The sequence below is a fragment of the Myotis nattereri genome (genome assembly GCF_964212035.1).
Source record: "Myotis nattereri genome assembly, chromosome: 17".
Classification (NCBI taxonomy): domain Eukaryota; kingdom Metazoa; phylum Chordata; class Mammalia; order Chiroptera; family Vespertilionidae; genus Myotis; species Myotis nattereri.
In genome coordinates, this window is record NC_138092.1 from 13,385,738 (window position 1) to 13,401,638 (window position 15,901).

The 15,901-nt window shown below is 45.6% G+C and overlaps 1 protein-coding gene across 26 annotated transcripts in view; it reads right to left on the reverse strand.

Annotated features, from left to right (window-relative positions):
* The window catches only part of NCALD (neurocalcin delta), a 295,519-nt gene that overhangs the window by 218,760 nt on the left and 60,858 nt on the right, over positions 1-15,901 (reverse strand). For 6 of the 26 annotated variants that reach the window (XM_081111164.1, XM_081111153.1, XM_081111175.1 and 3 more), the window contains exon 2: positions 8,799-8,912. The exons of 19 other annotated variants lie outside the window; for them this stretch is intronic. The gene's annotated coding sequence lies outside the window, so the exon portion shown is untranslated. Of the gene's footprint in view, positions 1-8,798; positions 8,913-15,901 lie in introns of those variants that run through there. One more of the 26 variants, XM_081111168.1, reaches the window with a different exon arrangement.

The following is a 15,901-nucleotide window of genomic DNA, read 5'->3' on the forward strand; positions in this document are numbered from 1 at the left end:
GACATCTGACCAATTACAATAAAAAATGCTTTGGGTTGTACCACACATTTGGTATCAGAGTATTAAAATGTGAGAAAAACGGAGTGCTCAACCCAGGAGAGGTAGTGTCTGGGGGGATCCTGGTGCTGTCCCTTCAGCTGTCTCCCTGGAGCCACAGGGCCCAGTCTCTCCTCACAGGCTCTGGTTCACTCCGCCCTCCCTTCACTGGAGCCAGGAAGTGAGTCTCGGTGGGAGCTCCACATGACCAAGAACTTGTGGGCAACCCGTGGCAGCTGAGGGTCGATTCTACGCCACAACCAGAATGAAACTGAAGCCCTCACGCCTATAACCACAAGCGACCGAATGAGGCACGACCTCGAATGAACTTAGAAGTTGACCTTTGCCCATTCGAGGTCTCACATAAGGCTGCATCCCTGGCCCACCCCTTCACTGCAGCCTCGTAAGACTTTAAACAGAAGACTCGGCCAAGCCATGCCCAGACTCTGATGCCACAGAAACTGTGTGATAAAGATGTGTGTGGTTTAAGTGCTAACTTAGTGATAGTATTGTTTTGCAACAATAAATAACTAATACAGGGAGTGGGAAACCAGACAATTAGAATTGTACGAGCTACGTCTAAAATAAGTCAGTAATTGCACCTGAGGATTTCACCTGTGAGAAAAGTGCGGGGCTTTATGACATCTACTCTCTACATTATGATTCTTTACTGTTTCTGTTCTCAGTTGTATTCCTAACAATTGCCCAGAGAAGTAACCCAGTGAAGACAGTACTAATACACTTCTCTTTACTTAGCAAAGCAGAACCTATTTGTGTGCAACAGGCAGTTTCTTTAAAAGCATCATATGAAAGACATCACAGCAACCATTGTCCAAAAATGTCTCTTCAAGTGGCTTGTCACAGTGTCTGAAAAACTCCCACTACAGAACCATTCTTCTGGAAATAAAGCCATGTATCTTTAGAGATATTCTTTGAAAATGAAAATATCCCAATGAAGAAGCATAACACATTAGATCATTATCCTCTAGCAATAACCTTTGCTGATTTTGAAAGGCGCGCCGCCCGCCTCTCTGGGCGGTGCGGGAGAAGGAGTCTGGCCGCTGGGCTCTGGGATCCCTCCGCGCCCGCCGTGGGGCCTGGCCTCCCCGGAGCGGATCCGGGTGTCCGGACGGGCTACGTGGTGGCCGGGGGCGGCGGGCCGAGGGGTGGGGCCGGGCGGCGACCGACCACGGGGGAGGTCATGGGAGCGGAGGGCCTCACCGCTTGGCTCTTTCCTCCCTCCCCCCATGGTCGGTTCCCCGCTTGCCCGCGCTGGGGCTGAGGGTCCATGCGGCCCTCCGGGCCCAGTCAGGGGGACCGGGGCCTGCGTGGGCCGGCCACCGGGCCCCATGGCGGGGGGGCGTTGGCTCCCCGGCCTACGGCGGGAGCCCGGCGCAGGCTGCCACCCGCCCGCTGCCCCCCGGACTGGCCCGGTGCAGCGGCGGCAGCGGAGTGGAGCGCGTGCCCTAGCTTGGGGAGGCCGCCATGCTGCAGTGCACCGGCCCCATGGGCCGGGCCTGCTCCGAGCGGATGCCGCTCCTCTGGGGCTGGGCCGCTCCACCGGCCGCACCCCGTTTGCTGGGCCTGTGCCGCCCAGACGCGCTGGAGTCCCGGTCTGCCCGCAGGCCGGCTGCGGGTGCTGTGCGGGAGGGCCATCCTGCCTTGTGGCGAGTTCGGGCGGCAGCAGCAGGAGCCAGGCAAGGGCTGCGCCCTCCATCTTGCCTTGGGTCCTCCATTTTGGGACAGAGGCATGTGCTTCTTCCCGGAAGACTCCGCTGCTAGCCACACCCAGGATTTCTCTGGACTGACCAATAATAATCAAGGGAAGTGCACGCCATCACTATGACTGACTCACGCCTGGCCAATCGGCGGGACCCACAGTCCCCTCTCCTGCCCTCACTCCACCCCCCTTTAAAACCCCCTGTCCCATCAGGTCTCTCTCTCTCGGCCACTGGAGCTTACCGTTGCATCGGTGAGTGTGGCAGGGGAGCCAAACCTAGGTTTGAAAATAAATGACTCTTTGCTTTTGCATTGGACTGACTGGCTCCCTGGAGGTCTTGGGAACTTTGAAATCTGGGCACAACAATTTAATTTACCATATAGTCCAGGGATGGCGAACCTTTTGAGCTTGGCGTGTCAGCATTTTAAAAAACCCTAACTTATAGGGGAGGCTAGGGGACTGTCAAGGGTGGGCGGGGGGGGGGGGGGGGGGGGGAAATGGACACATATGTAATACCCTTTGTAATACTTTAAGCAATAAAAAAAATAAAATTAAATAAATAAATAAATAAATAAAAAACCCTAACTTAACTCTGGTGCCGTGTCACATATAGAAATTTTTTGATATTTGCAATCATAGTAAAACAAAGACTTATATTTTTGATATTTATTTTATTTATTTAAATGCCATTTAACAAAGAAAAATCAACCAAAAAAATGAGTTCGCGTGTCACCTCTGACACGCGTGTCATAGGTTCACCATCACTGATATAGTCACTGCCCTAACAAAGCCTTAAGGAAATGGTCATGAAATATTCTCATTCTCTCTCTCTCTCTCTCTCTCTCTCTCTCTCTCTCTCTCTCTCTCACACACACACACACACACACACACACACACACACTCATTCACTTACACCTGGTCAGAGGCATGACCAGAAATTCTGGCTCCTCGCATGTTGGAGTGGGGAGATGAGCGCACAGGCGCTGGGCTGAGAGAAGATGGGGGCCATCAGCTCGCACTCCTGCAGCTAAGCCCAGGCACAGGTGCTTCCACTCTGGAGGAAGGAGGCATTTCCTGACTTCTGCTGGCTCAGCCATGCCCCGTGAGCAGTCCTCCCAGAGGAGACGCCTAACTACTCTTCTGACCTATTAAAAGACGTCTTGCTTCTTTTGTGTGGTTAAAAAATAACACAACCCTGCCTTCTTCACCCATTTTTACTGTGTAGCAGTGCTGTTAACTGCTGTCCCAGTGTTGGACAGCAGGTCTCTAGGGCTGACTTCATCTTGCAGAACTGAAACTTTACAGCCATTGAATAGCACTCCCCTTACTCCCTCCTCCCAGCCCTGGCTACCAGTCTCTGCTTCTAGGAGCCTGACTACTTTAGACGCCTCATGTACGCGGAATCATGCAGGACTGGCTCATTTCACCTAGCATAACAACCGCAGGGCTCACCCACGCTGTTGCATATGTCAGGGTTACCTTCATTTTAGGCTGAAAAATGTTCCATGGTATGTACATACCACATAAAACACCATCCTTAAGGAACAACTTTTCAAATAAATGTATGTCTTTTAGAAACATGCCATCAGGCTAGACCAGAGCGGACTGTAGTGCCAGAGGTTTCCTCCTCCCCGGACAAGTGTTCGGGTCACAGGGTCTCCTCTGTGCGCCTCAGCTGTGGCTGGGAAAAAGGGGGAGGAGAGGGACGCCATTGGGAAAGCCAGTGGCCTCTCTGGGCCTCAGTTTCCCCATCTATAAAGTGGTCATATTGGATTAGATGACGTATCAGTTCAAGGTCTCAGTAGCAAAGAGATGAGACACTCAAATGGGAGCTTTTATAAGGGGATTGTTACAAAGCATGGACCAGCTTAAGGAAACCACCAAACGATGGTGAAATGGATGCCTCCCATTGGCCAAATCCAAACAGAAGCCAGAGGGCAGATAAGCCCATGGGTCTGGTTGGTCCATGGAAACTAGCCTCCCGGGACCCAGGACAGTGCAGAGAAGGGGAGAGAACGGATCTGGAAGGACAGCGAACACCCAGCACAGATCACTCCTGAGCGCCATCGAGCTCCAATATTCCATGACCATTTTGGTACAAAATTGAGCTTGGCTACAGCAAGGGGAAAAAATCTGTTTACACCAAAGATTTGCAGAAAATCCACCAGGACACAGTTTCTCATCCTTCCCTGAGCTTAGCTCCAACAGTGACATGTGCTTACTGCTCTCAGAAACAGCTCAGACAGGATATCTCACTCAACAGCCCCTGGTTTTCTCTCACTGAGCTCTTACAAGTGGGGTGCGATTCGGTTCTGAGCCAGTAACTGATGTTCCTCCTCCTCATCTTCTCCCCTGAGATCCTGTCCTTCCTGAAGGAGGCTCCGTCTCACAGAAGAGGTACAGCAGGGGCAGAGACAGGGCTTTTCAACCAGCGCTCGGAGCCTCGGAGCACAGACAAGGGGACCAGCCAGAGCAATGCTTCGTTTTCCCCGGCCACCCACACCAGACCCGCAAGGGGATTTGTGTTGGGGAGAGTGTGGAGAGCAGGCGGGGACCGAGCAGACGTGTGGTGCCTGAGCCGCTGCTGAGCCCCCGAGTCCTTTTCCTCTTCCCACACATGTCACTTTCACAGCTCCATGGCTTCCCTGGGCCGGGCCGCGCTCCCAGTGCCGCCTCATCCACCACACCCCGGCCTCCAGGGGCAGCGAGGCCCCCGGGGGCTCAGGAGTCACAGGGGAGCTCAGACCCAGGACGGACATGTGAGATTTTTAATTTCCAGAATCAAGTTGAAAGTTCCACTTTGACACGTGGTTGCTTCTCAGGGAGTTCCTAGGATCCATGGCCCTAAAGACCCAGGCCACGTGCTGCCCAGGTCCAGCATCTGCCCTTCCCTGAATGAGAGGCGACGCCACGCTCCAGGGCACGTGGGCTTTGCTGTGACTGTCACACACACGTCCAGTGGGGCGGCCCCGGCCATTAGACAGCTGTCACCCTGGGCTGTGAAAGCTCTCTCAGGACAGCCGGGGGCCACCTGGGTTAGCACCAAAACCTGTCTGGGAAAAACCAAGTTTTCCGAGTAAAATATGTCTGTTCTTCTTTCAAAGGAGATTGGTTCTTTCCAAATGGCTTTAGAAAGTGGAGGAAGACTCCCTAACTTCTGGCAAAGAACTAACTAGAAGGAGGAAGGAGGCTCCCCTCCTGCCCATTCTGAAGAGGAGGCCACCTGGGCCTAAGGTTCAGGGCGACCCAACCTCTTAACCTCTCTACTCCTCGCTTCCCTCGTCAGCAAAAACACCAGGAGTTTGGATTAAGATAACTGTCAAGGCCCCTTCTCATTCTAAAAATATATGACTTTGCCCAGGTGGTGTGGCTCAGTGGTTGAACCAAGAGGTCACCAGTTCGGTTTCTGGTCAGGATACATGCCTGGGTTGTGGGCTCGATCCCTGGTAGGGAGCATGCAGGAGGCAGCTGATCAATGTTTCTCTCTCATCAATGTTTCTATCTCTCTCCCTTCCTCACTCTCTAAAATCACCATATATATATATATATCAAATGGCCCCTCCGTAACATTGCACAATGCGCTCCTGACCTGGCCACTTTAGTCTGCTTCTGACTCAACTCTAGCTGAAAATATTACAACTGGAGGATCTGTGGAGTGCTAAGTCTGATCCAGACTCCGTCCAAAGCAGAGTGCCAGGTGTTAGCTTGTATATCTAAGGGGAAACTGAATGGGAAAAAAAGAGAACGCAGCAAGCCTAGGTGTAATATTGAACTGTTTTTGAAAACCCACCATCTACACATATCAGAAACAGCGTATTTTCAGAGCTGTGACCAAGTCAAACGTCCCTCAAACACAAAAAAGCAGCCTGTCGTGAGAAATTGAGAATGCAGCAAGCTGCCGTGGTAAAATGCATGTACTCCTTCATAAGCAGTTTGAATGCTTCCAGCTCTCTCAGTAAATACCAAGTCAACCTATCAAACATATTCAGGGGAACGTCATCAAGCAGTCAGTCACTCAGGTAACATCAGCCTAGATCTCCCTCGAGCACTTGGCTCTGATCAGGTATAAACCTCTTCCCCAAACCGCCCCCTCCTTTTGCTCACCCTTTCCACTCAGCACACAAGCCAGGAACCTGAACACCATTTAACAGTCCTCCTCTTCTCCTCCCATCAATAACCAGATCCCTTGGGTGAGGCTAAAAAAGTAATAATAACAAAGAGAAAATGATGTATAACTCAGAGCAGTATGTCCTCAAAGCTCCTTCCACTCCTCAGTGAGCCCCACACGGGAGCCCTCCTTGAGGGGTGGGCCAGAGGGAGACCTTGGCCTTTCTAAAGCTCCATGATCAACTCCCAGAGCACACACCTCTCCTCTCCCTTCTCCTCTACACCAGCCCCTTAACCCACCTCCAGAATCTTCATCACTGCATTATAAAAAGCAGGGAGCAGACCCGGCAAAGATGGGACTTACTTTAGAGCAGCGGTTCTCAACCCGTGGATCGTGACCCCTTTGGGGGTCCAACGACCCTTTCACAGGGGTCGCCTAAGACCATCGGAAAACACATATATAATTACATATTGTTTTTGTGATTAATGATGATGCTTTGATTATGTTCAATTTGTAACAATGAAAATACATCCTGCATATCAGATATTTACATTATGATTCATAACAGTAGCAAAATTACAGTGATGAAGTAGCAACGAAAATAATTTTATGGTTGGGGGTCACCACAACATGAGGAACTGTATTAAAGGGTCGCAGTGTATGTATTAGGAAGGTTGAGAACCACTGCTTTAGAGGAAGGGGGAGGGGGAGGGAGCTGAGTGGATACAGGCAAAATTCCTTGATAGGGAGATGGGGAAGAATTTCAAACGCTGCATTTTAATACTATGTGTTGCACATACAGACACACCTGTACATAGACACACATCCCCAAAACATGCAGAGTGACTGTGCAAGGTTACAAGAGATGAAAGAGACATGCTGGATGGAATGGAGTCTGGCTCACAAAGCCTGTCTGAGGACATCTGACTGAACTGTGTATTAGATGACTTTGTGGAATTATTGTTCATTGTCTTGGATGTAATGATGATATTGTGTTTGTGTAGAAGACTGTTGCTATTCTTAGAATATTTAGGGATGCAGTATTATGATGTCCTCAACTTATATTCAAGTGGTTTGGGAAAAAAAATGTGAACATTTATCCACAAATCTTACTGAAACACAAACTTAATCCCTTGTGCATAGACAGGGTGGGGCAGAATTGGGTTTACAGTTGTTCAGATGGGAAATAATACAATAATTAATAAACACTATTACAAGAGTAAACTGTTTCCCCCTGTACACCTCCTTTTGCCCCACCCTGTATGTAGCGTGAACATGAGAGAGAAAGCGCATGTAACAAAGTGAAGGGACTATGTATTCTTCTGACAACTTTTCTGTGGGTTAATTTTCAAAATAAAGAGGGATGAACAATAAATAATAAATAGAGTCCCTTTCACTTGTGTACTAAATAGTCCACACAATGCCCTGGCATCTTCCTTGGAAGCTTTAACTGGCCTGACCCGGGGGTGTGGAAACAATGCTCACGGCTCTTTGCGCTGGGAGGGTGTGTGTATTACATCCTCAGGGAAACCAGCTTTCTAAGGGGAAAGTCATGGCTTCAGGATGGCCCTCAGGAGGACTAGCTCTGGGAGGAACCTGAACAAATCTCTTCAGCATCCCCCATGGCCCCAGCCAGGGTCCCTGCCCAGCACCAGGCAGCTCCTCCCTGCAAACTTCTTTGCCCACCATCAGTATGACACAGCCCTGATCCTCCAGCCGCATATTCCAAGGGTGACCCCTTAATTTATTGTTCACATTAAGATACTTCAGAGTACAAAGGGGTGCTAACTATCAGGGTGCTGGGACAAGCAGTCAACTAGGACTATCCCAGGAACACCTGGCTATCTGGCCATCCTACTTATCCCCCATGAGTGGGTGTATTAGACAAATACACAAATGATAGCAACAGTAATCATTAACCATATAACGAAACAATAGTCACGGGCAATCATTAACCATCAACAAATTGCTTGGGAGTTCAAAGGAGGGACAAAGTGATTCCTTTGGAGGAAGTCAGAAAGAAATTCATGGAGGAGAGGGGATTTCAAATTGGTCTGAAAATAATAGCAGCCTTGAGATCGTCACCATAAAATAGCAGGATTTCTACAGGGAGATGTGGAAGGAAAGGTTGCTCCAAATAGAAGGCATTGTGAGAGCAAAAGCCAAAGTAGGGAAGTATGGCATATGCCAGGGAAATGGAAGCAATCTATCCTATATAATAAAAGGGAAATAGGCAAATTGACCGTAACGGTGGAACAACCGGTCGCTATGATGTGCACTGACCACCAGGGGACAGACGTTCAATGCAGGAGCTGCCCCCTGGTGGTCTGTGCACATCCACAGGGAGAGCACCACTCAGCCAGAAGCCGGCTCATGGCTGGCCAATGCAGCGGCGGTGGCGGGAGCACTAAGGATGTCTGACTAATGGCTTAGGCCTGGGGAGCAGGCCTAGGCCGGCAGGTGGACATCCCCCAAGCGATCCTGGACTACAAGAGGGATGTTGGACTGCCAGCTTAAACCTGATCCCCCAGGAAGTGGGACTAAGCCGGCAGGTGAATATCCCCCAAGGAGTCCCGGACTGCGAGAGGGCACAGGTCGGGCTAAGGGACCAACCCTCGCCCCACCCCCGCCCGAGTGCATGAATTTTCATGCACTGGGCCTCTAGTCTATTGTAATGATGGAAGGGGTGCCCATTAGGAAAGATGAGGAGAAGAACTGGGCAGGTACATTGGAATCACAGTGAGAAGTGCATACTCAGTCCGCCAGGTGATGGAGAGTCACTGAGGGCTCAGGGAAGGATGGTAATAAGACTGTGGAGGGCTTTGAATACCAGGCTAAAGGCAGGCCAGAGAATCAGACATAACTTTTATAGACACGGATGATATAAACCAAAAGAAAACTGTTACAGACATTGATGTCACAAGCGTCTCAAACCTCTTTTATTCTCTCTAGTGGGTGGTTCTGTTTTATGTGCTGGGTCGAGTATTACTTCTTCTGTCAATTTCTCATCATGACCATTTTTACAGGAGCTGTATTGCTAGAGAGTGACTGTCACAGAAACAGAAATGAGAGAATTAAATGTTCAGAATTATCCAAGCTCAAGAAGATAAAAACAGAAAACACAGCATTTGAGGTAAAGGAAAAGCAGGTTAGCCAGAGGGGAGGGATGGGGTAAGTTTCCTTTGATGGGAAATTACATTTTGAAGGCACAGCCCATGTTAATTCAAGTCCTTCTATCCCCCACAAAAGAGCCTGAGGCAATGTCACATTTAATAAGATTAATTCCGTTTTCCCCAAAAGTTAATTTACAGACTTTTAATGGATTACATAGAGAATTTCAATGGGGGGGGGGGGCGTTAAGAGAAAATATTTCAACCGTTTTCAGTTTTATCCCACATATTTGACTAGACAAGAACACATGCCTTATAGAAGAATGTCATTCTAGAGAAAACTATTAGCATCAAATCTTTCCGGAAAAGGTGGGCAAAACACTGGCGAAGCAATCTCATTTCCAGAGGAGAATGGCCCAACAGGAAGCCAGCGCTCTCTGGTCTCTCAATACAAAGCCAGGAATATTTGTAAACAGAGATCACATACTCCCTTTGTGTAGAGGGTGTGCCCTGCTCTTCAAAATATAACCGCTGGTCAGTTAAGGCCATAAATGAATAGGAGGCAAGGCTGATCTAGAAAGGTCATCCTTGGGTTTTCAATTCCTGGGTTTTCACATCGGCAAAGGACATCCAGGAAAAATAAACAGGAGCCAACTTTCAGAGGTTTCCGCTGGGCTGTGAGCTTTCAAAGAGATAATTGCAATTAAATGGAACCCATCAAATTTGCTTGAATCCAGAAGGTCCTGCCTATAGCTACACCTGTGGAGGATGAAAGGGAACCAGTTCATTATTTTGAAACCTGGTAAATAAAGGAGAGGAATCATTATCTCCTATATGAACCGTACCACTGGGTGACCAAAAAGTAAATGAGGGGAAGCAATTTTTTTATAAAAATATTCCACCTAATAAATGAAAAAAAAAATAGTCTCAACTAAAATATTACCATTTTAATGACTCCAATAAATAAATGAATCTAAGCACTGAGCACCAATGGTTAACATTTCAAATATGTGCTTCCTGATGGAAGGCACTCCTATAGTGTTGCCAAAGGACTGAGTCTGGTGGCACCTCTGAATCCAGCTGCCATATTGTAGGAACTACAGGAGACAGAGGAATGCAGTAAAATGTATCATTTGTATGTGATCAGCAAAATCAATGAAGTTCTATGTATGAGTGAATATCCTCTTGTATTGGCCTGATAAAATCTTCTATTAACTTTACCTCCAGAGATAGACTCACCCAGGCAAGTCTGGCTGCACTACTTAGAGCTCAACCTCCCATAAGCAGGAGCCAACAATGAGCCCCAGTGGGCCAGCTGGCTACCTGATGGGGGTTGATTACATTGGTTCCCTTCATCATGGAGGGGGCAATGTGTCCTCACTGGAATACATTCTGGATGTGGATTTGCAAGCACCACCATCCACATACTTAGGCAATGCCTTACTTATCATCAGAGTATCAATAACAACATTTCTTCTGACCAAGGCAATAATTTCTCAGCAATAGAAGTGTAGCGACTGTCTTATGACCATGAAATTCTCTGGTCTTGCCACATACTCCATCATCCAGAAGCCCCTGAAGTGACAGAATGGCGCAATCACCTACTGAAGAGAGTCACCAATTGAGCTATAATACCTTGAAAGTTTCTGGCACAATAGTACAAGATGCAATATATGCTTTGAACCAACAATCCTTTGGGGGGCTATTTCTTCCATAACGAGGCTACACAGGACTGGGAACCAGTGGTTAAATTTGGAGGGTCTGCTCTTATTATTATGCCTAACAACCTAATCACAAAAATCTTGCTTCATGTCCCTGAGATTTGGAGTTCTGCTGGTTTAGAGTTATTAGTTCCCAAGAGAAAACATTTTCATTGTGGGCACAAGAATGGTTCCACTGGACTAAAATTCGAAGGTAACCGAAGACTTTACCAGACCAATAAAGGAGGTGTGACTAAGAACAGATGCTTCAAGAATGAAGATTTGTGTCAGTCTTAAGAAAGAATCCTTACAAACCATAGGGCTAGTTAAAGGAAAAAGAAACATGGAAGTGGATAAGGGAAGAAGCAAAATTTAAAACTTCAGATAAAGATCTATATATGTAGGTACTATATCTATACTTACATCTATAGCTATAGCTAAGTAGCTGGGGGGAGGGGCTGGGAAGAGAGAGATTATGGCCCTGTGATCAGTTAGATAAATGAAGACTAGCAACTTTGTGTTTTTTTATGCACATATATATATATAGAAATTATTTTCTCTCTTTTTCTTTCCCCTATATTTCAAATGATAACTAACTTTACAATTTAGTTATTTGGGTCATAAAAGAAAAAAGATTATGACTAACCTATAAAAGAAACTTATATCATCCAAATATGGATGCATTGACTGATAGAACTTTGTTGTCATTTTTTTCCTGTGGCTATGAGTTTTGTGGGGTTTCCCTGCATAATCCCTTACCCTTCTCACCCAGCACCCCACTCCCGCCCCTCAGACAGCTTGTTCTCTGTGTCTATGAGTCTGTTTCTATTTTGTTTGTTAGTTTATTTTGTTCATTAGATTCCACATATAAGTGAAATCATATGGTACTTGTCTTTCTCTGTCTGGCTTATTTCACTTAGCATAATACTCTCTAGGTCCAATCATATTGTCACAAAATATAATATTTCCTTCTTTTTTATTGCCAAGTAGTATTCCATTGTGTAAATGTACCACAGCTTTTTTTATCCGTTCACCTACTGATGGGCACTAGATGAATATTGAAAATAACCCTGCCATAGAGGGGTGCACATATTCTTTTGAAATGTTTTGGGTTTCTTCAGATATATCCCCAGAAGTGGAATCACTGGGTCATAAGCCAGTTCCATTTTTAATTTTTTGAGGTAACTCTATATTGCTTTCCACAGTGGCTACACCAGTCTGCACTCCCACCAACAGTGTACTAAGCTTCCCTTTTCTCCACATCCTCACCAGTACTTGCTGTTTGTTGATTTACTGATGGTAGCCATTCTGACCACTGTGAGGTGACATCTCATTGTGATTTTAATTTTCATTTCTCTGATGATTAATGACTTTGAGCATCTTTTCATATGTCTATCAACCACTCCTCTTTGGAGAAGTGTCTATTCAGGTCCTTTGACAATTTTTTAATTTTTGTTTCTTTGGTGTTGAGTTTTATAAGTTCTTTATACATTTTGGGTGTTAACCCCTTAGACTGATGGAGCTTTGTATCTCCCTCATCAGGAAAATGGTGAGAATGCCGTCCTTTGTGAAGGGGTTAGCTGCATTCAAATGCTTCTGTTGTTTTATCAAGTTTATTTGTGGGCAGAAAGCTGTGTATGGATGCCTGCTCTCATTCAATTGCATATTCACTCTTCTATGTAGCTGCCTCTGATGGCACAGCACATTTATCAGGCTAACTCACCAGTTGGCTTCCTATTGGGTTCTATCCATTGTGACACTAACAGGAGATGGAAAGACAAGAAGAATGGAGATCATTTTCATTCTTTAGGATTCTGGCAGTGCCTGTAGTGGCAGTGGCAGTGGCAGTGGCAGTGACGACATGGCTGGCTGAGGTGGGCCGTGGGCTCATGCTCAGGCACCTTGGTTCTAATAGCAGAAGTGGACTGTGAACCAACCAAAAGCAGGGACTGTCTTATACTAATGTGCCTGGCCTAGGGCAAAACTCATTGTACACATGGTTGTTTTTGTTTTGTTTTCGGTAAAAAATGCCAAAGGACATTTACCATCTTAACCATTTGTAAAGTATACAGTATGGTAGTGCTAAACAGATTCACATTGTTGTTAAACGGATCTACAGAACTTTTTCACCTTACAAATCCAAAATTCAATAACCACTAAACAACAACAATTCCTTTTTTCTCTTCCTCCCAGGCCCTGGTAACTATCATCCAACTTTCTGTTTCTATGAATTTGACTACTTTAGATAAGTAAGCACATGATTTTTTTAAAATTTACATAACTGTAAAATCTCAGAGTTGAAAAGAATATCTTAGAAGTAATCTAGTACAGGTCTTACCTGTGCTGGAGTGCCACCTTTTAATTTTATGTTCAGTTTTTGATCACCTGATCTCTGCTGGAAGAATCACAATGACTACGTCAACAAACTGAGCCATGTGATTTGGTGGAACACTTCTTGTGAAGAAAGAAAAAGAACTTCTTCCTTACCTTTATCTAAAATGTTGAACTTCTACCCATTGATTTTGGTCTATTTCCAGAACAGAACACATTCCCTTCAGCTTCCAAAGTTCACATGTTTTGTGCCATGAGAAGATCTGCTTTTTAAAAACTATTTTTTTATTGATTTCAGAGAGGAAGGGAGAGGGAGAGACAGAAGCATCAATGACCAGAGAGAATCACTGATTGGCTGCCTCCTGCACACCCCCTACTGGGGATCGAGCCCAAAACCTGGGCATGTGCCCTGACCAGGAATTGAACCCTGACCTGGTTCATAGGTCAATGCTCAACCACTGAACCACACCACTGGGTAGAGAAGATCTGCTTTTTGATATTCAATATTCAGCAACAATATAGCAAGTAGCCAGAGGTCTCTATACCCAAGGGGAAGCCAGCAGAACCCAGGAACTAATTAAAACAGTGTACCAGCACTTGCTCCTGAGACTGTTGCACATCCAGGCCTTTAAAAATAAATATTCTACCACATGTTCACAAGATGACTGACAGTTTCTCATTAGGTAACTACTTAGCTCTTTAATAAACCAAAAGATTCTCTCCCAGGTAGTCACAATATTTACCATGATGCAAAGATTGTCACTAATGAAATTTCATTCACAAAAGCTTATCAATTTGCAATGATTCCTGAAGATACAGAGGCAGGATATAGGCTTGCTCTTGCAGCATTTCTAGCAGTGTTCCTAGCAGCTTTCATGGCAACCCCTTCCCCAAATAACTGCATGAAGCTATTTATACTGTTGCTATAGAAACATAACCAAAAAAATAATAAAGAATTTGTAGGACACAGAAGCTATGACAAAACCTCTCTGATGGAAGATCGGAGGTTAGACCAGCCACGCATGAGAACTCAACTCTACAGGGCTGCTGTCTCTGTGGTATGTGAGATGTGCCTTGGGCAACTGTCCTCTTCATCTTCTTCTTCATCATTATTAAATGCACTCAATGTATTTTTTGTTTTGCTTTGCTTTTAATGATGTTTCTATTGATTTTTTTTTTTTTAGAGAGAGGAAGGGAGAGGGAGAGAGAGGAGATACATTGATGAGAGAGTAACATAATGGGCTGCCACCTGCATGTCCCCTACCAGCGATCTAGCCCAAAACATGGGCAAGTGCCCTGACCAGGAATCGAAATGGAAACCTCTCAGTGCTTGGGGCAATGCTCAACCAACTGAGCCACACCGGCCAGGGCAATGTGTCTTTGATATAAAAGCAGCACTTCCTGTCACTTAAGGAGAGAAATGTAAACGTAAGCAAAGGCCTGGAAGCAACAATTTATAAATAATAAATGTCATTTGCACACAAACATATGACAAAATAACCGTCTGCCGTGTAATCAAAGGAATCAAATGGAAACAGCCTAGCGCGTCTGTCTCAGCAACGGAGGATGCGAGGAAACAGATGCTGTCGGCGCTGCAGGTGGAGGTGGACATTGGCACAACCTTCCAAAAGATTAGCTTGTCAATGAATAATAGAAATCTTAAAGATATTTATATATTTGGTTCAGAATCATTATTTCCTGGAATGTAGCCTAAAAAAATGATGAAAAAAATAGGCACACGAAAAAAGTGTGTAAAAGGGTTTCATAATCTGTAATAACAAAAAATTGAAAAAAAAATTACTAGTATATTCTAAGCATCTTATAAATATAGTAACTCACTTAATCTTTACTATCTTCCTATGAAGTAAATGCAATTTATTGTACCCATTTTTTACATCTTGCTATTTTTTAATATATTTTTTATTGTTGATACTATCACAGATGTCTCCCTATTGTACCCATTTTTTATAGAGAAAACTAAGACATAGAAGTTAAGGAATTTGCTCAAGGAATTTTTTCTTTACTTTTTTTTTCTGTTTTTCCAATTTTATTTTGCAACTGACATGTACTACAGGTCTCATTTAAGCATACGTATACACGAATGCTCTCAGCACCATCATATTCCTGACAGGCCACACCCCTGAGCCTAGATTCTAGAACAGGGGCGGGCAAACTTTTTGACTCGAGGGCCACAGTGGGTTCTTAAACTGGACCGGAGGCCGGAACAAAAGCATGGATGGAGTGTTTGTGTGAACTAATACATGTTAACACTGCTGCTGGTGAAGGAGCGGAGGACAGAACAGCCGAACTGGCCGTAGTTTGCCCATGGCTGTTCTAGAACCTGAGAGAACCCAATTTTTAACATAACTATAGGGACCAACTGAGGGCTTCACAGCCATTTACCTCCTTGTGGGCCGTGACCTGCCGCTGTTGTTTTTAAATCTTCATGAAAACAAAAGAGCAAAGGCTCCTGGCCTAACTGATAGCACTTTGCAAATTAAAACAACTTACATCAATAAAAGATTTTTAAAATCATTTCAACACCTGACGTTTCAAAGAACTCAGCCTGTGTCCAAATAAAGTCTCTTTATTCCCTGCCTCCATCCCCAAGTCATCTGAGTGCGGTCGGGGGTTAGGGGAGGAGAGGGATGACTAGGCAGAGCACAGATATTTAACTTCACAAAATGCCCAGCCTGGTGAGGGTAGTGCTGCCTATTGCAGGGCCTTATGTCCCGTGACACCTTTGTCCTCCTGCCCTGGAGCTCCCCCACGGTAATTCCTAATTCCCTGACTGAATCGATCTTGACATTTAACTTGCCCCCAGGAAAAGGGCAAGCGAAATGTGACAGAATTTAGACAGAATTTAAAGGAGCACCTACCTACACCGACTGCCTAC